The 26636-nt window shown below is 41.1% G+C and overlaps 1 protein-coding gene across 4 annotated transcripts in view; it reads left to right on the plus strand.

Annotated features, from left to right (window-relative positions):
* RNGTT (RNA guanylyltransferase and 5'-phosphatase) overlaps positions 1 to 26636 on the plus strand; it is a 182591-nt gene that overhangs the window by 110889 nt on the left and 45066 nt on the right. The window lies entirely within an intron of this gene.

The raw sequence follows: 26636 nt of genomic DNA on the forward strand, positions 1-26636 counted from the left end.
CATTTCTGCATAATTTAATACTAAAATCCTATACATCTCTTAGGCCGTTTCCGCACGGCCCTTTTATGGCGCCCTGGGGACGGCAAAAACGCCGTTCCCAGGGAGCCATTCGCACAGGCGGCGCTGCTGCAACGCAGCAGCACCAACCTGGCTTCGCTCCCCCTCCCCCAGGGCGGCGTCAGGCCGCCCTAAAAAACAACCCTTTAAAGGGTTGTTTTTGCCCCAACAGCATGTTCCCGGCGGCGCGGCGCGAACGGCACCACCGGGAACACGCTGTTTCCCTTCCCTTTCCCACTCACCTTGTCCCCGTCGTCGGCCTGCTGGCCTCCGAAGCCCCTCCCTCACTGTCCTCCGACCCCTGGAGGTCGGAGGGCAGCGTGGGCGGGGCTTCGGAGGCCAGTAGGCCGATGATGGGGACAAGGTGAGTGGGAAAGGGAAGGGGGCAGAGGCGGCTCCATGCGGAGCCGCCTGTCATCCGCCGGTCTCTCCTGAGGCCGCTCGCACACTTGCGTGCGAACGGCCTCCGCCCCCACTCCGGCAGAATTCTTGCTGCCGTGGGGGCGCCTGGGGGGCCGGGCGGAAACGGCCTTAGCCTTTAATTTCTTCTTATTTATCAGTGCAGCAAGTTAAATCAACTTCATTTCACTCCATATTTTTTTAACCAATCAGTCTTATCTGGAACATATTTGTTCTCTCTCTGTGTGTGTGGTAGTGTCAGACATCTTAGTTCAGAGACAATCTAAACTCCCATGGCTTCTTATCTCATTGCTTTAACCATCCTCCTCCTCCATTTCTAGTGGTAAAATATACATTTTGGAAAATAACCCCCACTGTTGTGTGTGTGAAGTGCCATCAAGTTGCAGCCAATTTATGGCAATCCTGTAGGTTTTCAAGGCAAGAGACAAGCAGAAATGCTTTGCCATTGCCTGCCTCTGATCTTAGATGTCCTTGGTGGTCTCTCATCTAAGTCCTGATCAGGATTGACCCTGTTTAGCCTCCGAGATCTGATGAGATTGGACTTGCTTGTACCATCCATCCCTCATTATTATCTAACATTAGTTCCTTAAATTTTGAGGATTTCCCTAAAGGTTTATACATTCTTAAGAAATAAACCATTTACTGTATTTTTGCTTTATGGCCTTACTGCTTAATAAGAAATTATTATATTATTCTTGATCAAGGATCCATAATGATCTTAACCTACTTTCCCTCCACATTTCCAACCCATTTGTATTATGATTTCTTGCATTCCATTCTCTCATTGCTGATGTAAATGATGAAGTGGCTGGAGGTGTCTTATTGCTAATCTTGTCCCAAATCAATATTAAACTATTTATTACTTTAAATGTAATTCTTAAATCTGAAAACATATGCAGGCGTCACGGGAAGATAGTTATATATGGTATTAACTTGGTTTATGGATAATCTTTTTATTAAGTTTAGACTGCTTGAGCTAACATCTTCTTAACAAAATGTCAATTTGCATGGGTCACCTTTTACTTTTTGAAAGATCAGAGTAAGCCAACTAATTATTTTTATCTATAAATTTAGGTCCCCGGAAGGGTTTCTGTGACAGTGAGTAAACATTTCAGATGGAACTAGACAAGAATAAAATTACTTTTTCCCTTCTGGGAAGATGCTCTGTTTTTTTCCCCCCAGTGTTTCTACACGTTTGTGTTTTGGTTAACAGCTCTTTAACAGAATTAACTATGGGTCTCCTTCTGAATTATGAAATTATTTATAAAGCCAGACAGGGGTTTTATGTAGTACTCTGCATGTTGTTACCAATGGTCCAAATTGTCCTTTGAATACAGGCTTGGCCCATGATTGAAGGAGGGACCTCCCACTTTGCCTCTAGTCAGTCTTCCTGCCTCTTGATACTGATTATAAAATCTGGTATCTGCCCTGTATTTTAGGCCAGGTCTGAAACAGAATGTCAGAGCCATTTGCTTCAGATTGAGAACCTCTATGGATTTCTATTCTGAATTATGAAATATGTAACCTATAATTTCTGAAAGTACTTAATTTATCTTTTGCTAATGTAACTGGAGGGTCTAATTCAGTAGTGCCTCAGTGAAGTTGTGTTGGACCCTAATATGAATCAGATTTGTGGCATACTACACGGTTTTGTCAGTCAAACAGTCGAAGAATTGTTAGTCCTGGAGAACAAGAAAAGTGGGCAAAGGGACATTGTCTTTTGTTTTTTTTTAGAGCTAATTACTGTGTGGGTTTGATTGATGGAATATGCACTACTGTTCAAGAGTTGAAGAGTTAAACCTCCTCTCCTCCCATTCTATGGCCCCAAGGCAAAATGAGGTTGTGAGTGACAGCTATTTGCCTTTAATATCTGCATGGAAGTTCTGATGAATTCATCTCGTTAGGCCCCAAGAATATAGGAATTAACTATAAACATTTCTGTTCGTATTTCTATGCTTTTAAGAATCAGATTCTAATTCTGGAGGTGATAAATATGCATGTTATTTTCATAAGCCTGCTACTGACTATATTCATTCTATTGCTGCCCATATCCACAATTTCCGTTTTGCTTTACAGCAGTGAACTGCTGAAACAGTACAAAGTTCATGGTGAAGGGTGTGAGTTTTGATGAGATTTCCACCTTCCAGAAGGTAACATTTCAAAGCAGTGAAAAAAGATAACAGTGTTACCCCATGAAACGGCTGGACTGTTTTCTAAGAAACTATTCCTTATTTTTCACAATGAGATTCTTATTTTTCGTCAGCATATTTTGGACCTCAGGATGTTAATATCCAGCCAAAGGGGGTTAAAGACCCTCTGGTTTATGTCATACTTGGGGCAAACCTTTTTAAATATGACAGTTATATCGCTCTATGCTTCCTTTGTTGTTTTTTGTCTCTGAAGAATAGTCCTAATTAAATTCATTACCAATGAAATTGGCCACTTGTCATGCCAGTGCAGATCTCTCGATTGGTTTGTAGACTGGCCTTTTACAAGAACATGCTGTCAATGTTCTGTGATAGCATTGACCCTTACAGCTGTATTTTCTGGCCATGAATAATCATCCATTATGCTCTGTTTCCATGGCAAGTTTCCCAGCAGTTGTTCTGTCAAATTTCTTTTACCCCATTTTACTGATATCATCCCATTTTGTTGATGGAAATATACCTTACTAAAACATGGTATTTTTCCTGTACTGTAAAGGATAGGACTACGTTATTATCGATGGTCACTTTTTTTGTTTTTCTTCTCTTTTGAAATGTACAGAATATAGCCAGGTTCTCCCCCCCCCCCCCCCCTAGGGATATCAGCTCAGTGGTTATAAATTTAGTTGGGCTAGATTTGTTTTTCTTCCCTCTCCAGTGATGGTTAAGCGCCTTCCCACTGAATTTAGTGTCAGTATCTTTTCAAGCCTGTCCTCTTTTGACTTCCACCTATCAGTTGAAATGAGCAATGTTTTGTTCTAGAACCTACACTTCAAAGCTGTCTGGCAAGTTTTAGGTTTCATTAAGCATGCAAGAGGAAAGAGCATTTCTTTATTTTTCATCCCAGTGCTGCTTGTCATCTTTATCTGCTTCCAATTTAATTATCTAGTGAAAATGTGGCTTCTCTACGATATTCCCCCTGATTCAGCAACACCTCATTCTGGTATGAGTAGACAGTTGCAACCAATAGGAGTCAGATCCAGCTAAGCAGCATAAGGATTGGGGGCTGAATGTGACTGTGCTCTTCATTCTTTAGTCTCTGCCTTTATCTGAAGGACACATATTTTAGGAGTTAATGACAGCTACTGGTGTCACTTTATGTCTTCCTTGGAGATGTTTTGTTGTCCATGTTAGCAAAGGCAACAAACTACATGTGAATCTTGCCAAATAACCAGCAGGGACTGTTGCTTGCATCAAACGTCTGCTGAGAAGAGTTGTAGGAGTGAATTCCGTGAAAAGGGTTGTATAAGTAAAGGGAATTTTTAAGCCACCACTCCAGACTCTTGCTTCAGTAGGTGGAATGGATCTTTCCTTGACTTCTTTTTCTCAAGAAGCCTGTGCTTTGCCTGCAACACTTCTCTGAGGTTTGGGAAAGCCTTGCAAACAAACTGCACTGCAGAGTGGGATACTGCAGTGATAATGGGGTTAAATGGTTCCTTTCTTCTCCTTTTGGTAGAAGCTTGCATCAGCAGAGGATGAAGAAGGAAATTTTACCTCAACCAACTCCTTCTGTGATCTTTTCCACTGGATCTAATAGATTCTCTGGAAGTCTGCCCCCCCACCCCTGCAAGCAATAGTATATAGTGCACCGTTTGTTGCACAATAAGGAATCTTTGCTGCATGGTGATTCAGCAGACTAGTTTTACACAGTGTTGACAGCCAGGCACCCTTGTTTCCTGCAGAGATCTGCTGAAAATGTCAGAACTTTCCCTATTTCTCCACGCTCTCACTTCTTATGTATTTCATTGCAGAGAAGAATCTGTTTACAATATCCCAGACTATGAATGTGAGAGGGATGGAAAAAAGAAAGGTGTGTTAGCTCCAGAATGTACAACAAAATGACAGAACTGCTTGTTGTTCTTTCTTATTCCTCTTCCCCCTTGCAGTCTCGTCCCTCTTATCATGCCTTAGGCACTGTTTTTCATTTATATTGTTTTTAATCCTAGCGCTGTAATCCTAGTCCTACTTCTTTGTTTATTGGAAATCTTTGCTGCTTGATGGAGTTGGTTTTCATTATTTTTTAAATCCACCTTGCAATCTGATCTTTTGTGAAAAAGGTGTGCTATATATGAAGCTTACAGTGGCCCAGTATACATGGACTGCTTACCTCAGGGCACTGTGGGGCTGCACAATGGGGATGTAGTGTGGTCTCCTCGCATTTCTCTGTTTTTACATGAGGAGCCATTCATTTGCTCCCCTACAACTGCTTGCTGAAGTCTCAATGGACATCTCCTTTTCCTGATTTGCTTAACTCCACCCATCCCTCTCCCTCTCCTAGATACAGATCTCATCACACTTGGTAGTTGAAAGATAAAGGACTTTGTTAAAACCCTTCAAATTACAGTTATATCTATATACCTGTGATTGCAGTTGTATTGATATTGTAGCCCCCGCAATAAAAAGAAAGAGTCAAAGCAGCTCCCTGAAGCAAACACTGCTGAAGAAGGGGAACAAATCCTAGAATTGATATCTCTCCCCTCCACACACACAGAGATACACACACATAAAATGCAATAAAAGACAGTGACTTTGCAGTGCTTATCTGTTTATATCACTATATCAATATAATAAATAACAAAAATTGAAGTAATAACAAATCTGAAAAGGGGGAGGGGAGAGGTAGTGCTAGAGAGGGGGAGGAGCTGGTGGTGAGCAGAGGGAAGATGTCTGGGACAAAGCTGTGCTCACTGGCAGATCTCTCCCGCTCCAGCAGCACAGAAAATTAAAGTGGTTCTTAAAGTGGTGTCGCTTAGTGAGGAGCTCTGGGAAATACATCCATACAAGAAATCTTGCTGTGACAGACATTTGCCCCTGCTGTGCAGCAGACACCTGGTGCATAATGAGCCAATAATAATTTACTGAGCAGCAAGGTAGAGCAGCAAGAAAATCCACTGATATTTGTTCTTGCCCATATATTGGAGCAGTGGCATTCTGGGGAGAGGGAGGCCAAATCATTAAACGTGCGCAAAATTCACTAAAGTAGAAATGTATGATTTTATAAGCTTTCTTTTAAAAAATTGCATTTTTTTACTATTTTTGAATAGCAGTTTTGCCACCTCCAATTTAATATTTAGCAGCCCTGATGAGATGGAAACTGAGACTTTGATGAAGGCCATAGTGTGTAACTGACCACTAGAATGCAGTTACTGCACTTTCAGAGAATTGCTGTTTAATGACTGTAAATAAATAAACTGAACTGTACCTTTGGAGAAGTACAATGATATTATATCAATACTCTTTTTCACTGAGAATTTGTTTTTCCAACAGACAGTTGTTAAACTGGGTGTTACCTTGTGTTATTTCAGTTCATACACTATTATTCAACTTATAAATATCTTAAATCACTCTGCTTATATGGGTTGTGTATTCTAGAATTTGTGGTTTGTAAGAAAATGTTTAGGGATATTTTGACAGGTTGGTTTCTTGTTTATATTAAAGTGGTGAGAAAGCTGTGCAGCATAGAGGTATAATCAGACAAATCAACACATGCAGTGTGAAGATGGCTGACTCCCCCCATGCTGGGTCAGAGTTCAAAGCTGTAGCATGCTCCAGCATCTCCTTTTTCTTGGTCAAACCTAGGATGAGCCTCAGACTAGAGCAGGGGTAGGGAACCTGCGGCTCTCCAGATGTTCAGGAACTACAATTCCCATCAGCCCCTGCCAGCATGGCCAATTGGCCATGCTGACAGAGGCTGATGGGAATTGTAGTTCCTGAACATCTGGAGAGCCGCAGGTTCCCTACCCCTGGACTAGAGAAAGGAGGAGTTTCTGTTTCACCTTGTTCTTTCTCACACCACTTTCTTCTCCCTAAGCATTGTGGGAGTGACCTAGCCCTTTGTCCCTAGGTCTTCCCTGACACATTTCTTAAAGGGTCCTCTGGGGGTGGGACACCCCCTTATTCTCTCTCTCTCCCCTGTTCTGGCATTGGGCTCTGAAGAGAGGTGGTCACCAGGCTCAATGGGGGTTCAACCTTGACCTCTCACCTCTCTACCCCTTCCTCTTGTGTCTCCCCAAAGGGCCACTATTTCAGTTCATGTGGGTCATGGGGGGCTGATGCTGCCTGCTGTCTGCTTGGGTTTTCTGTGTCAGTAATTCTGCATCAGACCTGTCTGTGGTCATACAGGGATTAGCCGTTCTCCTCCAGCAACTGCTCTCTGCCATGTCCCCAAAACTTCCCATGGCCGCCTGGCTTCACAGCAGTTTCTGCTGGCACTTCTCCACCCTTGGATCCTGCTGCCAGTTCCACCAGTGCAGGTGAGGGTGGCTTTGCAGTAGCTCTGGCTTGGCTGACTCATCGCCTCTGGATGTGAGTACCTGGATGCAAGCTTTGATATATTCTGATCCACTTAAAGATGATAGAAGATTGTGTATTCCTCCACCACAGAACAAAGCATGCTGAACCTTCTTTGTTATAATATGCTCTGCCTGGATCCTAGTGCCTACCTAGCCCTGCTCCACCCCCATCCATTTGAAAGTAAAAATACATTTTAGCATAAAATCTCTTGTATCAAAGTACCATGTTCAGTAATGCACAAAATAATGGTTTTGGCAAAAGCAGTGTGTAAAAATGAATGGTAATTCTCATATTCATCCGGGACTATAATCTAATGTAGAAGTATACAGTTTTCTCAACTGGTGTACCTCAGGTGGAAAGAGTACAGAAACATTACAAAACAAAAATATTTTCTTCATGTCATATGTTAATAGATGAATAGCTTATTTTTCATTTTGTCTACTTGATAAGCTGGTAGAAAAAATGGACTTTCTTTGCTCCATTATAGTGACTTGAGTAATTGACATGGCAGCTATTCAGTAATTGTTGAAAACACCTTTGATTTTGTCAAGATTTTGAAAATGAATCAAACTGCACTTAAAAATCTCATGTACTCTGTTGTTATCTCAGCCACGTTGAGTGCATTATAGCTTCAAAGGAACAATATAAGAAAAGGTAGTCAATTTTTGCAAAAATAGTTTATAAACTGTTTTATCCAAACTAAAAGGCCATGAGGGCAAAACAAAAACCAAGTTTATATTTCGCCAATTACTTAAACATTGTTTTGTTGAAGGCTTTCATGGCCGGAATCATTGGAGTGCAGTGTGGTTTCCGGGCTGGCATCTTCAGAGGATCATCAGATCATCAGATCCTCTGAAGATGCCAGCCACAGATGCAGGCGAAACATCAGGAGAGAATGCTGCTAGAACATGGCCATACAGCCCGGAAACCACACAGCACTCTACTTAAACATTGTTGACTGTAGCATAACACAGTATAGTTGAGAGGCTAGTGGCCATGTTAATATTTTAATTTGCTTTTACTGCTTTTTCTTTATTTTTCATATTTTTTTACTTCAGACATATTAAATATTTCTCCCCCATTTCTCCCTTTTATACTCTGGCCCAGTTACTAATTACTTGCCTTGCGCTTCGGAAACAATGGGAAAGAAAAAAAGAAAAATTGCCAATGTCTGTGTTTCCTGTGTAAAAAAATAAATTCTGATGTTAAATCTATGTAAGCATCTAGCTGTCTGTAGCAGGCAGGTCTTGACTTGGTCCAGAAGGATAGTCTTAGTGTTTTTAAGAGTTCAGGAGAACTTGAGTTAGATTGAAATAATTTTTATTGATTAAAATGAATGAGTCTTAAAGATGCGCTACCAATGCTTCCTGAATTTTCAGAAGAATATGGGGTTCTCATAAACCTAGTATAGGTGCAATATTCTTAGCCTTCGTAGTTTTGTGGTTTTTTTGCTGAATTACTATGAAATTACAACATAGACACCACCCTAAACGTTATCTGATGTCAAATAGATGCCACACTGACCAATATGGTGGGGGGTGGGGGGAAATCCTTTGGTATCTTAATAGGTGAGGATTTAATAATAAACACTACATTATTTTTAATAACTTGCTTTGTTCACTCTTGCCTGGTTGTAGTTAACTGGGTTTCCTGCATGTGTTCAATTGTCAGCTTAACTGCATTTTTGAAATTAATTTATTAAGTTATTGCATTTGTCCGGGATGTTGAATGTAGCAAGGAGTTTGTAGAATAAAAACTAATATTATGTTCTAAGACAAGGTCTCTAAGACAGGGTCTGTTCAGTGTTATTGTGGCTAGGTGCTTTTCCAGAGATGATGTTACCATGGAGAGAGTTTTGGTTTCCATGACATTTGCCTGAAATGTTGCTAGGCCTTCAGTCTAGGGAAGGTTTTGTCCTGTGACATGCATAGTGGGGGGTTAGGTGTTTCTTCCCATATCCTTGCATTTGTTTTTATATAGCTGTGCAGAAAATGTCTTATATTGTTTTCTTTCCAGTTAAAATGTTTTTCTTTGTAATTTGTATAACCTAGTTGCAAGAAAAGGAGGGAAATCATTAAACTGGGCTGTCAGGCAACAAGTTAAATCCAAAGACCCAGTTGATCTTTCCTGTTCATGAAGGTCCTCGATATAAACAGTTGAAAACTCAGATTAATTTAAACATTAGTTCATACTACCAAATAGCAAACTTTTCTTTGTACAGAAATTCAATGCAAACACTATTGGGAGCAATAGTATCACATTCTTAACATTTCAAGATCAACCCTGTTCAGTTTGCAGTACATTTTCTCACAGTAAAGAAGTGAGAAACTGCCGTGTATATCATTGTGGAGGATAGAAAATATTTTCTGAAGGTAAATTTGAGAACATGTGTCATTTAATAGCAGCTAGAACCTTGGAAAGTGACCCCAGCTCAGCTTGCAAGATATTTTAAGCAGCAGGCACGTAGAAGCTACAATTTAGCTATGTACTTCCTCTTTCCACATGTAATTGTGGGATCCTTGAGGATATATAAGGAGCATGAATGCTGTTTATCAACATACAAGGGCTGTTCTGTTTGCTAGACCTGAAACATAACTCAGTATGCAGTTTCACACATTCTATAGCTGGTTGTTTCTGTGGCTGACAGATATTGTTGAAATGGCGCCCATAGCCTCCTCATAGGGCATTTTTTACAACTCAGCCTAGAAAAGCAAACCAACTGTGAAGCTTCATTGTATGAAAAGGTCGGTGATTGTGTTAAGAATATGTAGTTGGCAACCAAAACCAGAGTATATTACATTTCCAATGCATTTTTAGGTTAAAAACAAAGTTGGGTATACAGTGACCTGTTCTGCAGAGCCTGCAAGACAGAGATGATCCACCAGGTTTTCAGTTGAGGCAACAATGGTTTTCTCCTGAGCTTTACTGGCCTCCCAAATCTTCCCCTTTCCGTCTCAATATGGTATAAATTTAAACTTAAAGTCTGATAGGAGAGGTTTTTAAATTATAACTGCATTGTGTTGTTGGCACTTTAAAATTACTTAAAGAACTGGTCACCATCTAGAGTAGGATTTAACGTTTCGTTGCTGTTTATAACTTTGTCAGTTGCATTGTATTGTATATTTAATTTATATACCACCCTCCCCCAAAAGGCTCAGGGTGGTGCACAACAATATAACAACATCAGTAACCAGTTGTCAATTTTTTTGGCTTTGTTAGCCGCTCTGAATCTGGCTGTTAGAGCGGGATATCAAATCTGATAAAATAAAAATGAATGAAATAAATATTATGGTATGAAAAAAATCTAGTGTGTGTGGCCAGTATGTGAGGTCAGTATTTACATCATCAGAGTACTTTCATTTTACCATTTCCCCACTGATTCTAATTTAGGTATTACTCATTCCAGTAGCTAATATCAGGGTTTGTAAAAATTAAAAATGGGGACATGGTACCTGATCCACTCACCCTCTTATTCAGGGAATTATTTGATATGAAGGTGATGTCAGTAGGATATGTTTATTAAGGCACCACTTTGTATGCTAGGTCTTTTTCCTTGAATTGTAATTATGATGAATACAATGGTTGTCTGCTAACAGCTCTTAAAATCTGACATGCAGATCGTATTCTACTTGCAGTTACAAGATTATTTATTCATTTTAATAGTTCACACTGCATGTAATGCTCTTTTCTCTTCATTGTTGATGCCCACATTTAAATATCCTGTTTTCTTACTCTAATCATCAGTCTTATTTTACTGTCCCTAGAAACAAAAAGCCACTCTTATAGCAGTGTCCCTTCTTCCCACTAGGGATGAACCAGCATAAATAGAGGAAGGAAAGACTGAGATGATAATATAGCAGATAGGGCACCAACAGTGTGAAACTGTGGTCTTCTAACTGCAGCCACATTAACTTTTCAGCTTCTTCTTTTGGGGTGGTCAAATGGAATCCCTCTTTCCCTTTTCAGTTCACATTATTATATGGTGCTGTCTTGGTTTTTAGTATAAGGTGACCCTTTCAATTCCACAACGGAACTGTCCAGAGTGCGAATCCCGCTGTCCATGAGGCTGGTTGACACGCACAGTCCTGGCTTGGGTAAGGCAGAACTGGGGCAAGGAGGCTATCCCAGTCAGGCAGCAGAGGCAGGGTGGTGAGGCGCTCCAGATCTGAACCAGCTCCCTGGGTTTTTAAAGGGACCCGCACGATGCAAAAAGAAGCAGAGTGCAGTAATGTTGGTTCCCAGCCCCACTTCGCACGGATTTTCTTAGAAGAAAAAGGCAAACTCCAGCTTGCTTTTAGTAAAAGAGAGCTGTGGCGAATATGGGTGAGGAAGTGGGTAAGTGGTGGTTGGATGTGAGGAGGGCAGAGTGAGGTGTGTGAGGATGAGCTGGATGTGTATTGTGTGGTAGCAGTGGGTGAAGCACAGAGAGTGAAAGTTACCTGCATGTGTGTGTAGGTGACATCTCACACCTGACATCTCACACGGCATAGTGTGTATGTGTTTCACTTCCAGTCGTATTACCTAACAGTATTAACTATTTACTGTTTTCAATGACATCTCAGCCCATCGGCACGAACATTCTAAGCCCTCATACCAAGTCCTCAGGCCACAGACAGACTGCACGAACATTCTAAGGGTGACAGTTAAACACAGCCAGCTTCATGGCCTGGTGTTCCAGGAAAAAGACGTTTTACCTGGCTCAGGTTTGGACTTTCGGCGATTTGAAGGTCCAGTTACCTGCCTGCAACAGGGAGGGACATCATGTGAAAATTTGGGGGCAATTCGTCCAGCCGTTTCGGCGTTAGGGAGTCACCAACAAACGGATGGTTAGTTTGTTTTTATATATATATATATATATTAATACAGTCAATATATAGTTCTGATTTTTTCGTACTCCTATCACCCACAGAAGTTTTCCGGCATGACTTTTATATTATTCCAAAAATGACTGGTGTCTGTTCTCTCCCCCCCTCCCCCAATGTATCCCTTCCCCAAAAAACTAGACTGTTCCTGAAAATCCACAAACAGGTCTCTTTATACTAGAGATTAACTTTCTACATCATTTCTTCTGTGTTCATCATTGGGGTGACTGATTATACACTGTTGCTCTGTCCGCACTGAAGGGCAGAGATTCTCTTTGGGGCAGAGCTTCTGTTATGAATGCCTCCCCCCCGCCCCCTCTGTACAGTAGATCCCCTAAGAGTGGGCAAAAAGGGAAGATGGAACAAATGTTCCTGCACAGGGAAGATAGAGCGAATGGCTCTGTGCTATTCTTTGCCTTAGGCTTTTTTGCTCTGCTTCCACCCTCCGCGATGATCAGGAGAGGTTTTAAAAACTTTATTTCAACTTCAGGCATTTGTACCATATTAGATCAATTGATATAATGATATTATTATTATTAACAAGCCTCTCCTCCTGCGAGAGAGAGAGAGAGTGTGTGTGTGTGTGGGGGGTGTGTGTGTGGAGAATATCAGTTCTAGGACATGGTCCCCTTCTTTAGCAGAGTGTGGTCCAGAGAATTGCTTTGCCTCATTCATTTTTTGCGGGGGGGGGGGGGGGGGCTATAATATCAATATAACTGCAATAACAGCAATATCCATTTAACAGAAATTTAAAAGGCTTTAACAAAGCCAGTGATATTGTGACTGTGTCTTTAACAGGGAGTTGATAGGGGGAGTTAAGAGAACCAGGAAAAGCAGACCCAGGTGAGTTCAGGCAAGCTGTGCAGTAGACAGTGGGGTGCTTCTTGGAGTATAAATGGAGAAATGCAAGGAGACCCACTACAACCCCACTGCTCAGTGAAGAGCTGTGAGGTAAGCATTCCATTCATAATGGGCCATAGGTGCTGCATCTGCATATCACTGTGGACAGGTTTTTGAAGCTCAATAATAGCTGAGGTTGCTCCATCACCCTCCCCCACACTACTTTTCTGCCTTGTTACAATGTGATAAAGAGGGAGCATAACACTCTTTCCTCAGTTATCTCTCCACCACTCCGGAGAAACTGTCACTTTTCAAAGCTGCATCATTTTAAGTTTTCCAAGGGAAAAAAAAAACTTTACCTCAACTCAGAATTCTTCAGAAAGAATATAGCTGAGGAAATCTGATGCCTGGACAGTCTTGATGCTTCCATAAGTAGGAGCTTCTCCCACATCCTGTTGCAGGATGTCACTCAGGATCACTGGGGTCTCAATTTCATTTCCAGGGATTATGCAGTAGAGTTTGCCACACTTTCAAACAGTTCACCTCCTTCACACAACAAACCCATCTCTTCCCAATAACTTTTAGCAGAGATTGAGACCTTCCTCAGTTTTTTTTAAAAAAGCAATCACAACAGCACCCTGAAGGATTAAAACTCAGGGTTTTATTTCAGATGATTATACTGTGGTGGAGAATGTCAGTCCCAGAAATTTTGGAATTAGGATTATTGGTATCCATATAGCTGCAGACAGTTTCACAACCATGTTATGTCTGTACAAATAAGGCGACAAGGCATCCCAGTTTTCTCTGCTTTTAATGTATCTCAAAGTGGCTTACAATTGGCTTCCTTTCCTGCAACAGACATCTTGTGAGGTAAGTGGGACTGAGAGAGTTCAGAGAGAACTGTGATTAGTCCAAGGTCACCCAGCAGACTTCATGTGGAGGGGTGGGGACACCAATGCAGTTCACCAGATCAGAGCCTGCTGTTCATATGGAGGAGTGGGGAATCAAATCCAATCTTCCAGTTAGAGTCTGCTGTTTACCACTATACTCTTACAGCTTCCCTATTAATCCTCTCTGTTTCTTAAAAAATGTCAACGCCAAAGAGGTCTTACGTTTATCACTCCAATTCCTCCCTAAGGTAACCTTTAAATTCCATCACAACCAGAACATCGTCTGTTTCCACAATCACAAGAGTGAGCCCTTTACCCTCTCAATATATGAGAGCCCTTTAACCTGGCCAGAATCAAACAATTTAGAAAGAATGATACTCTGTTCATCTTGTGCTTTGGTTTCAAGTTAGATGCCAAACTGTCAACACAATCCACCTCTAGATGGATGGTCACATGCATTAGACTGTGTTACAAGCTAGTGTGCGTTGACTGTCCATTGCAGCTCCATGTTCACTCCACCAAAGCCCAGTCTGCTTCAGCTGTTCTCTGCCATGGTCTTGTAGATTCAGTCTGCAAATCCGCTACTTAGTCCTCCACTTGCACGTTTACCTAACACTATTCTGTGGACAAGGATGCAATGAGAGATGAGGCAGTGGGAAGATTGGGATTCCAGTCTTTGTTTAATTAAGATCTCACAGCCATTCTCCTGGACTTGGTAATGTGCAGTCACACATCCCTCTTTCTTGCATCACTGTGAGCTCTTTAAATCAGTTAGGTAGCTTTACTTCTCTCTGGTGACGTTAGCAAGGAACTGGGGGAAGGGCATTCCACCCACTTCTTTTCCAGAGCCTCAAAGGCCTCCCTGTGGTAGGTCCACTCAATGAACACCTGTTACAAGTAAGTGCAACCCTGTTTCTGTATATGTAGTACGTGTTGAACATCTGGCAAAACTTTATGGTTTGGCCAGTCTTGAATTACGCAAAGAAAGAATCACCTTTTTATTTGAGAGATTTATTCAGGAAACCATTACAGGTTCAAGCATTTAAATAGTACTAATAACAATAGTAAAAATAACTTTTAAATATATTTTAACTAGACACAGTTCTGATTCCTTTGAGGTATTAAAATGGGGTTTCCGTTTAAGTCATAATTATGCAGTTCATTTTTTAAGAGCAGGAAGCTGTTTTTTACTCTCCTAGAGTGATTGCCAGCAGGGTTTCAATCAACAACGATCAGTGTACATCTGCAGAAAAAAAAATCCCCCTAAGTTGGTCTCAGCACACATTCCAATTCTGTTATGTATGCAGACAACACTGTACTCCTTTCTTGATCAAGAGTTGGTCTTATCTGACTGATGAAACAATATGGGGAGTATTGTAAAAAAATGGATTATTTATCAGTTATGATAAGATCAAGATACTGGTTTTTGCAAAACATCCAGATAGCATAGTTATCGAATAACGCCAATTCAAGTGTGTCCACCAGGGCTGTTAAGTTCAAAGGGAAATCAAGGAGAAGGTAAAAATAACTCATTGTTCATTTAGGTGAAAAGATAGCAGCACTTGCAAAAAAGTAATCTCTTTAGATTCTTATGGTTAAGATTACTATAAGATTAATAGGTGTATTTTTAATGCAGCACTACTGATTCAAAGCAGTTTAATTCAGTTCAGCTTCACATGCTGTTATTGAGCTTTCATGTAAATATTGTTAGTACTGATCACTCCAAAAGTTGGGATAATATAGCAGCCTTGGGTTGAGGGGGATATGAAAAGACGAGAAATAAGAGATGAATACATATATTATTGCCAAAATATACCTTTACTATGAAGTCTTTGATCTAACTTATGAGCACCAGTGGCGTAGTAGTTTAGAGCAGGTCTAGAAGAACCAGCGATGGCCCCTTCCGTACATGCAAAATAATGCGTTTTCAAACTGTTTGCAAGTGGATTTTGCCATTCTGCACAGCTTCAAAGAGCACTGAAAGCAGTTTGAAAGTGCATTATTCTGCATGTGTGGCATGAGCCTACGATTCCCTGCTTTGCTGCTTGAGCTGTGGAGGCTTATCTGGGGAATTCGGATTAGCCTGTGCACTCCCTGGGTGACCTTGGGCTAGTCACAGTTCTTCTGAGCTCTCTCAGCCCCACCTGCCTCACAGGGTGTTTGTTGTGAGGGGGGAAGGGAAAGGAGTTTGTAAGCCCCTTTGAATCTCCTTACAGGAGAGAAAGGGGGATATAAATCCAACTCTCCTCCTCTTCCTCTCCATTCATACATCATTTGTGACAGTGTATCCACAACCTCCTAGCAAGTCTCTAATACTAGTTTTCAGAAACTGATGCTTTAGCTGTACAATTTCAGAAACGGGTGCTTTAGCTGTAAAAGTAATATGTTACACATGCGTATCTCACCAGGGTAACTCTGCTTCTATTTTATTTTTGTGGAATTAAATGAGGCTAAATTTAGTGCTTACAATTTTAATCTAGATTGAAGCATATGAATTTAATGCAATTAAAACTAATCATTGCATAATTATACCTTAGCATATGCATGCTGAAAGGTTGATTTTGTTTCCTGTGCTTTATGCAATGATATTGCTTGAAAAAGTCCTACAGTATTTTTCAAGAATATGAAGCCTTCCAGTTTCAGCATCATATATTAATGTGTGCCAAATTTCTTCAAATTTTTACAGTTTGAGTTTTCAAGTTGCAATGAGACCTGTTTACAGTGGGTTGAATCCAAAGGTGCTCTTGTGAAAACAGGAAGTGCTTATGCTTATTAGGATGGGATGGGAGTTAGGTCTGTGATTTCTGCAGAAGTCCCATTCAAGCTGTATGTGGGAGAATCCATGCCTTACGAAGGGAGACTTAGGGAGCTGGAGATGTTTAGTCTGGAGAAGCAAAGGTTTAGGGTGGACACAATAGCTATGTTTAAATATGTGAAGGGATGAAGAGGGAGCAAGCTTGTTTTCTGCTGCCTCAGAGACTAGGATATGGAGTAATGGATTCAAGGTGCAGGAAAAGATATTCTTCCTAAACATTAGGGCTGTTTGACAGTGCAGTTCACTGCCTTGGAGAGTGGTGGAGTCTCCTTCTTTGGAGGTTTTTAAAACAGAGGCTGAATGATCATATGTGAGGAGTGCTTTGATTCTGTGTTCCTGCATGGCAGGGGCGTGGACTTGATGGCCCTTGTGGTCTCTTCCAACTCTGCGATTCTATATCCTTGAATTAAAAATTTTCAGCTATAAGCAATAATGTGAAAAACTTGGTGGTTTGTGAATCATTTCACTGAGTTCTCAGGAGCATAGACAGTATTTTGCCACTGCAGAAAATTGAGTCATCACTATGATCTTTGCAAGCCAGCAGCAGTGGGACTGTTAGAAACTGCACATTAATGATTTTTCTTCCATTTTGCAAACTCTAAAGGTAGCATCTCATTGTGGCCATCTCTGACATCACCTTGCATTAGGTCACGTTATTAAAGATGTCTCCGTAAAGAAGTCTGGGTCAGGAAAAGGGTGCCATTTTGAAGGATATAGAACTTTTCCCTTTCTATTAATCTTTTGCTGATTGTGATGTCTGTAAACTGTCATCTGAAATTAGAAGTGCCGAAGTAAGAATAAGCACTTCCACACGAAGTGCAGTTCTGCTGACGCAAATGACGATTTTCACCAATGGAAAGGGGTGGGCCAAAAAGATCTGATACACTGCTTTGTTGTAACTGCTGCATTTTGTGAAATATTATAGAAGCTTTTAAAGACCTGGAAATTTTTGAACAACCTGGAAAATTTTGGTTTTTAAAAAAACGAACCCAAGGGATTTTAAGCTGCAGAACTAAATGCAGGAATCAGTTCTATCTGAATGCAAAGTGTGCTGGAAACTTTTAGTAGTGGAGTTGCTAGACAATAGACAATACATTGCTTATACTGTGAACATTTTTCATATACATCAGTTTACTTGGATTCCTAGGTAAATTTAATATACAGTGGAACAACTCCATCCTACAGGCCCTGCGGGATCTAGAAAGATCCAGGCCCTGTTGAGGACAGTTGAGCGACTCGTTGGTTGGGTACCACCAACAAATCATATGATGAAAAACAAAGCATTCTTGGAGGGACATATAGGGAGAGGGAGTCCTATAGATATGTAGGTCCCAGATTTTTTATTCCATTTAAGACTTTAAAGAAAAGAACCAGCACCTTGAACTTGATTCAGAAACCAATAGGTAACCAGTACAGTGGCTTAAGTACAGGCTGAACATGATTGACCACAGTGTACCAGTCAGCAGCCTAGCAGCCACATTCTATATAACAGGAAGTTTCCAAAGGTGCCCCTCTTCGCTCCCTGTGTTGGTTTACATCATATTGAGTGGCCCGCTGTTCTCCCTCTTTGGGGAAGGTTTTAAATGTGGATTTTCTGGACGCCTCTTATTTAATTATTTAATTGTTTAATTATTTAACTGTATTAACCGCTGTCTACATTGAGTTTTAGTGAGTTTTATTGATTAGTAGTAGTTTTTAATCTTATATTGTATGGTTTTTATGCTGTACACCACCCAGAGCCCTTCGGGGATGGGACGGTATAGAAATTTAATAAATAAATAAACAAACAAACACACACACACACACACACACACAGACACACACACACACACACACACACACACACACAAATAAATAAATAAATAATGGGAAAACTTGTTTAGAGGGAATTGCAATAATACAACCTTGAGGTGACCATGGCATGTATCATTATGGCCTGGTCTGACTGAGACAGAAAGGTGGACAACTGATGAGTGTGACAGAAATAGAATAATGCCACTTGCCACTGAAAGACACATGTTTCTCCGGGCAGGGGAATCCAACTGGAATCCACTGACAATAACTGTACCCCATCAAGACTTGGGAGCTTCACTCCCCCCAACTTTCCTTCCCTCTCCAGTTATATAACTTCTGGTTTCGCCCAATTTAACTTCAGGTTGTTCTGTCGGAACTATCTGAAAACAGCTTTCTGGCGCTGGGATATAGTCGATAGAGTCGCCTCATGCTGTTTATCCAGCAGGAGGAAGAGTCCAAACCTCCTGATGAACTCTGTAAGAAGACTCATGCAGATATTAAATGACATTGGGGAGAGAATCCACAATTGAGGAACTCCACAACCTAGGTGTTGTGTGATTGAACTCTCATCCCTGGTGGCTTCCCTCAATCTGTGACCTTGGATGAAGGGGATAAACCATGTGAGGGTGGTGACACAAACCCCTAGGGAGACCAGGTGGCTGACCAAATTCAAATGGTCAACAGTATCAAATGCTGCTGACAGATCCAATAAAAGCAGCAGTGCTGACCTACCCTTGGCCCTGAATGCACAGCTCAAATAAAACATCTTGCAGACATTTTAAAAAGAACAGTTTTGTCTTTTTCTGCCTCCTTCCCCCCAATAGGTTTTACCTTCATTTAGTGGCAACTTACACCTGCCATTTCCTCCTATTTGTGATTCTTCCTGTCACCCACCATTTGGTTAAGGTTTCCCTCAGAGGTTTCCTATGCTTGCAGCTCATCCTCCCGTGATTCCACTGTATAAAACACATGAATAAAGGTAGTTTGGACTGGTAATCCTGAGCATTTATAGTTTTTCCTATTCTTTTCTTTTGAAGGAGGTATCTTCAAACTACAACGACGAGTTATGAGAATGGGCAATATGCACATATTTCCACTGGTCGATAAATTCCAGAAAATGTTGAAGATTAAACATACTGTCTAAATTAAATGCAGAGGAAGGCTATGGCAAATCACCTCTGATCTCTTGCCTTGAAAACCCCATGAAGGTTGTGACTTAAGTTGTGACTTGGTAGCACAGTTTTCCTAAGTTATATATGTGTGAAGATATTCCACCACAGAAGCATGAACTGTCCTTATTCCTTTTTGGCCGCTGCATGCAGAGAAATCTAACTGCTAACTGAGATTTTTTTTTCTTGTGCAAAAGTCTTGCACGTATTGATGGAAAACACTTGCCGGTAGAAAATACTTGTTGCTACAAACACTCACCCCTTCAACGCAAGGGTGAGCACTTTGTCTGTTAGCCATGATTACTTCTATTCAAAGGAGAGTGCTGCATTTTACATGTAAATGTTTTATGCCAGGTATTGCATAGGCAAGAGCTCTTAACTACAATTTTATTTATCATCATGTTAGAATACAAGGAAACAGATCATCAAGGCCTGTAATTTCAAACGAGTAGGAGATAAGAACGCATCTTTGGGGCATGGAATCTGGGTCTCTAAAGTTTTGAAAACCAATGAGTTGTATGATAATAGCCAGCAGTAATTGGTAGATTTATAGGATGGACAGCAAAGGTTTTTTTCCAGAGATCAACTGCGTAGTTTTTCATTTCCTGCTTCCACCCCCGCCCAACGTTTGTACTTTTTCCCCTTAATATAGTAAAATAGTTTTTGTTCTGTTCTTTCACTGTCAAGTAATTGAACAGTGCTTCAAGGAATAAGGGCTAAGTATCCCTTTTAATTATTGTTGGGGAGGGGATTATCCACCATCTTTAAGAAGCAGGAGTTTGCCTACATTGTTAATTATTACACAACACAGTGCCTTTTACTGCTCTGAAAATCTTTAGTTCAAAAATTTTGGTAGGCATGGTTTTATTTGGTTTTATTTGCCTATAAGACAGGGAGTAGTCTTGCAGTAAAGAAACTAATCCCTGCAACTTGAAATGAATCCCATCAGATGAATTTTCAGTACAAAATGTAGCCTTTTCATCATTGAATCAAATTGCTTGCCCTTTTGAGCCAGGATTTTCTGTTTATAAGTGACCTGGATGAAAGCAGCTGTGGTGCAAAACAGTATTTGCATAGATTGGCACTTGACATGTGACGATGCTTTGAATTTCTGAATATATATGCTCTTATCCTACTGCTCTATCTGATTATTGATAGAGGATGATTACCAGAGAAACACTAGTGACCATAAGCCTGGACCACAGTTGCTTTATTTATCGTTTTTGTTTTTAATGATGGCTTAGCTTAATGGTTTGTCTAAGTGAAGTAATTTCAGTATGACAGCTTCTCAATGCTTCAGGAGATAAGGTGTAGCAGAAGAGGCTTGGACTCTGCTGGACTAGGGAAGGTTGTAATAGAGAAAGGAGGAGATAAGCCCAGTAACTGGAGCCTTTTCCTGGTTCCCAAGGTGAATGTGGGTTATGGGTGTAGGGTTGTCAGACCTCGCTGGGGGTGGAGAACCCCTTACTTTCGGGCCCTTCCTCCTGGCACCATTCAAGTTGCCAGCAACAAACTAGCCTAGGCCTGTTGCTGGCCACTGATCAACATCACTTCCAGGGCTCAACGGAAATGATGTCATCATGTTGTTAGTGATGTGAGGATGCTTTAGTCTTTGGACAAAAACTCTATGGTGAAAATGGTTTCTTCATCAACTAGAACTGAGTGCCGTGCCCTGTCTGTTCCTAGACAACTAGAAACTTACATTGTCTTTGCCACAAAAGTTGCATCAGGAACACCTGAGATGAACTATAGGAGCCATTTGAGAAAAGATTAAGGTCTTACCTGATTGAGGAGTCACCCTCCAACCTAACACCAAATTGCCACCCAGTTCAGAACCTTCCTTCTCTCCCAACTGTAATCTCACAGTGTATGTAAGAGTTCCTCCTAGAAAGTTATAATAAGCTTTCTCTTTTTAATCCAAAATTCATGTACACTCAATTAGATGAACAGTTGTCTTTATTTTTTTTAAGACTGTAAATCTCAGCTTTACAAGTTAGCCATGCAGTGTTACACTAATACTATTTAAGCAGCAGGTTTTCATTACTTTATGTCTGGTTGAATATGAAACCTCCCATCAGCAGCTTAAGTAGGACACACAGGAGCATAGGAGCTCACGTAACAAAATGTGAAACTACTATAGTATATAAATTAATTTGGGAAGGTTGCTGGTAAAACTCCCGAACTTTTATTCTATTGGGGGCCCTATGTTTGCTGCTCATTTTGATAGCTGAGCTCTGAATTTGTTTTAAAGTAGAAGAATTTGAAGTAGAAGAAGAGCAATTTGTTTTGAAGTAGATTTTTCAAATGTGTAAGTTTTCTTGTCAAGTTTTGGTCTTCTGTAGCTAACAATGCACACTTAAAGGCTGCAACATCGGAGTAGCAACCACTGGGAACTGTGGCAGATGGGCAAACGTCCTGTCCCCTTCTGTCAATCTCCAATCTCCTTTTTAGTGTTTGGTATATGTGCAGAGAACTACCGTAGCAGCCAGTCAGGACTCATGGAATGGTGATGGAGCTAGATCAGGGGTAGGGAACCTGCGGCTCTCCAGATGTTCAGGAACTACAATTCCCATCAGCCCCTACCAGCATGGCCAATTGGGGAGCAGTGATAACAGAGGCAGAGCTACCAGGGGGCCAGGGTGTGCACTTGGAGGGGGCACTGGGCGTGCACTTGGAGGGGGCAGAAAATTCCCCCCACCCCGTGCCCCACCTTACCTTTGATAAACAGTGCAGGCTGGAGAAGCAGCCTGTTCTCTTCAGGCTGAAAACGGCCTGGTGGGAACTACATTTCCCATGAGACCTTGAGGATCACAAGGTCTCATGGGAAGTATAGTTCCCACCTGGCCGTTTTTGGCCTGAAGGGAACTGGCTGTTCTCCAGCCTGCACTGTTTATGGAAGGTAAGAATGTGTGTGTGGAGGGGACGGTGCGGGGGATGGGAGGGTGGTGCTGCAGAGGGTGGGGTGGGGCGGTGGAAAACACAGAATGCGCGCTGGGCACACTCTGGCCCAGCTACGCCTCTGGGTGAGAAGAAAAGTAGTAAAACCCTCAAGCAAGTCAGATTGAACGTTCAACCTCCAGGGAATCTGACTAGAAGGATCTTCTTTCCAGAGATTTTGTTTGTCTCAGATATACTGAATGTTTCAGGAGATAAAATTTGTGCCTCCAGGGGGCAAGATTGAAGGGATCCTGTCTCAGCAGTTTATAGGTTTCACAGCCTAGCTTTGGGGGAAAGCTGGCTAATGAATTGGAGTTTCTCTGAGGAACTCTTACGTACACTGTGAGATTCCTAAGATTGTGGGAAGACCTCAGAATTTACCTCAGCAGTTTAAAAGATTGGCGAATAACTTTTCTGTGCACCCAAGAATTGACAACTGTGATGTTACAACTGAATGAGCCCAACAAATTCTGTGTGTTTCACTTCAGTCCTATTTGCTTAATGTCTGTATTCTCCTATCCAAGGGAATTAACCCCTCCCAACTGAACAGATATCTCTATTAAGTTATAGATATCAAGTTCCATTGTTTTGCCTCAAAACAAATTCTCATATTAATGTATACATTTGTCCAGTTTGGGGCTTCAAAAACTGATGACAGAACAATGGATGCAAACAAATGATAGGTATCACTTCATATAGCTATAAAAAGTAGTTCTGTTTGACTTTTTGTGATGCTCTATTTCTAGAGTGAAAGATATAATTTCCCAGTCCCTAAACCTTGCTGCACGGATAGAGAGAGAGAGATAGTTTAATACGGCCAAAGGCCAGCAAAAAACCTTGCTGCAAAAAAGCCCCTAATTTTTATCTGAACAAAGGTAGCTCATAGTTGGAATGATTTGTTCCTTATCTACTTGCCTAAAAAGCTGATAGGTTTTTCATTGTCACTTAATGATGTTGTAATACCATCCAGTGAAACACAGTGTACAGAGTATACAATAAAGAGTGCTGCTTTTGGAATCCATTGCAGCATGTACAGGATTCATTTTTTTTTGTAAAGACCAACTGAACTTTAAGCCAAATATTCTCCCCCTTCCTGGTGTTAATGTTGACTTTAGTTCAAGGGATTCACTTCCAGGTGTATTGGTAGCTATTTGATTTTACATTTTCTAACTCTTTGGCAGTTCCTTTCCTTCATTTATTAGTTTTAACTGCACGCCCAAGACCCCAGATATAGACATAATTAAGGCATCTCTCTACAAACAAAAAGAAACTTAATGGCCTTGTCAGCTTGTGCTCTCCCCAAATAAAGTTTGGGCATTTGTAAGTACAGAGGTCATCAGCATGCCTAGAATTCCAGGTTGCTTTCCAAAACTCAGTTAAAAACTCTGTTAAAGATAGAGACCACACATATTGACCTGGTGTCAGTGGTATCTTTAAAGAATACAAAGCTGATCCAGAAGGTAATTTTATCATGTAATTCAGCACACGTTCCATCAACTCTGTACTGTTCTAAAGGATTTCTTGCTTCAAGAGGAATTTTTCCAGCGCGTGTATTTAAAAATCTGCCGGTAACTCCGTTGCTCTCAATGCCTTCTATCCCATTCTTATCTATGGATGACTCAGAGAATAAGACTAACCAAAAGGACGCTTCAAAGAAAAACCGCCTCAAGCACATCTCAACCCAGATGGAATAGGACTTTTACTTCAGCGCCTGCACTGATCCGTTCTTAGGCAGTGCTATTCTAGAAGACAATCTCAGAGCTCCTTTCTGGCTCTCCCCGAGCAGGAGAAAATGGAAATCATTTATTAGTTTTATTGATCACATGTAGTTTTGTTGTTGTTGGTAGTCGTTTTCTTTGGGGATAGAGAACATAAGAACATAAGAACTAGTCTGCTGGATTAGACCAGAGTCCATCTAGTCCAGCCCTCTGCTACTTGCAGTGGCCCACCAGGTGCCTTTGGGAGCTCACATGCAGGATGTGAAAGCAATGGCAATAGAGAGTTGGGAGAATTTTTTGCTTAGTCTGTCTTTTAAAAAAATCAATTTTCTCTTCTTCCATGTTCCCAGATAAGAGATATGAGCCTCTTTTTTGTGCAAGGAGCATGGAAGGAATACCTGCAGCTGCTGCTTTTAGCACCTCTTTTGTTTCATTTAGTTGAGTTCGCTGTTTTTGTTTTCATGTTTGATTCTTGCCTTCCTTTCTGTCATTCAGTGTCTATTTTTGCTTCAGGAAAGTACCATACTCAGCTGCTAAATGTAGAATTTCTCAGTCTGCTGTCTGAAAAGTTAGCCAAGCAATATGATGAGCTCAATTGTTAGTGAGTGTTTGAGGTTCAATCCAGCGGAATCAGAGTATCCAGTTCAGCATCAAACTGTCACCTTTCAGACAGCAGATATATATTGGTGTTTTTGCTGTGCAAATTCCCTCTGTACCACAGCCACCTTCTGTATCACCATCCAGTCCAACTATTGCAGAATATTCACAAAAAGGGCATGTAGATTTCAAGAATGTTTCTTCTTCAAGACTTAGTACTCCTATTACCAAAACCATATCACAGGAAATAGGGCAGTTTCTTGTGACTTTTGGAAGAAGGCCTGAACTAGACCTATTGGTAATGTAGTCCTCCGAGTTAAGGCATCAGCACTTGCTTCTGACTGGAAATCATCAAAATGGAAAAAAGTAAACCGGATCTTTTTCAAGTGTGGGTGTGAGGGGGACTGTTCAGCAAGGACATGTCTGTTGCCTCAGGCAATATTTGTGGAGGTACTGTCAAGGTGGAAAAGCCCAGCAGCCGGCAAGTCAAGGCCATCTCTGTGTAGTTGCACAACCCCAGCCTGGTTGCAAAGAAAGGGGTCTGCTGAATGTCAAAACAGTTATACTATCTATTGTCCCCATATCATTTTGGCTATCTCATTCCTCACTGGAAACTGTGGCACTTAGAAAAGGTATAATTGTCCATTCAGTGTCCCTTTTCAGGAACTCATCAGAGAACATCAGCAAATTGCATAGGAGTTATGGACAAAGTACTGCACATCTGGCCGGGGAGTGCGGGAGGTATATAGCAGCAGACCATAGCATCGTGTCCTGAAGACTGAAAGAATTTCAGAGATTGAGCATATGTTACACAGAAAACACAGTATCAATCTCATAGTCAGGAGAATGGAGCATGAATGTCTATATGGTCTTCTAAAGAATGTCAGGAAAATCTGGGGACATCTCAGCCACCCACTTGGAGTACTGCAAGTTGCAAGTCAACAAGCATGTCATATGAAAATCAGCATCAAGAAGTGCCTACCTCATGCCGAGAGAATATACAAGTGGCAGTTGATATAATATTTGGGAATCATGCAGACCTTGAGGTTGTACTTTAAAGCTGGCAATTCTGGTTGACTTACCTCTTTCCTTCAAGAAAATATGATCAGCTAATCGGTGTCCCACTCGTGGTCAGATGTTATAGACGCTTCTGGACAACAGTGATGCTGCGGCCTTGCAAAACTGGTTATAATTGTCCTGAGTGCCAAATGACACACAATGCTGGAATTCCAAGGTTGGGACACCGGATGTGAAATTGCCTAGAAAGCAGCTATGGGGTTTATGTGAGATCCCTGCTGGGGCTATTGTGCAGGGAAAGAGAGCTTAATGCTGCACTATTCCCCTATTGGAAAGGCTTTTCCAGTTGCTTTTAACCCCCATAGAGGAAAAAGACAGATAACTATATTATTTCTGCCGTATTCCCTACCAAGGCTTTAAACAGCTTGGGAGGGGCCATTTCAGATCAGGAAAATTAGGGTGTAGTGCTAATCCTCCCTTTACCAAACTCCATGGCCTTTATTTGAATTTACCCCCCTCCCTAAAGCGGCTTTGTAGGTCCAAATCCCTATTAGAGACCTCCAGAATTACATTACATGCCAGCTCTACTTACATTCTCATACAGAAAATAAGAGCCAGCTGGCAGAACTGTGCCTTCTTGAATCCTCATAACAGAAATGAAATACATTGACTTCTGGGTAGCAACATGGTTGTCACTGTAGGCATAAATGAAAACTATCTAATATTACTTGAGAGAGCATTAATTATTTCCTCTGTATATCTTGCTTTTCCTCAGTGTGATACATATGGGGGTTAATCTATTTCATTCTACCAAAATAAACAAAAAAGAGAGATAAATCTAGCTGAAATATTGGAACTAGCCTACTACATTTTGTGAGTGCAGATTCAAATACAGGCCTCCATGACCGAAGTCCAACTAGTATACCATACTGCCCCAAAACCCACTTGGATTTCCTGGTCATACCATCTGTGGGAAAACAAGGAACTGATACATTTTGTACTCTGATTCTCAGCGTGAGGAAA

Source organism: Sphaerodactylus townsendi, linkage group LG01, assembly GCF_021028975.2.
Source record: "Sphaerodactylus townsendi isolate TG3544 linkage group LG01, MPM_Stown_v2.3, whole genome shotgun sequence".
Taxonomy (NCBI): domain Eukaryota; kingdom Metazoa; phylum Chordata; class Lepidosauria; order Squamata; family Sphaerodactylidae; genus Sphaerodactylus; species Sphaerodactylus townsendi.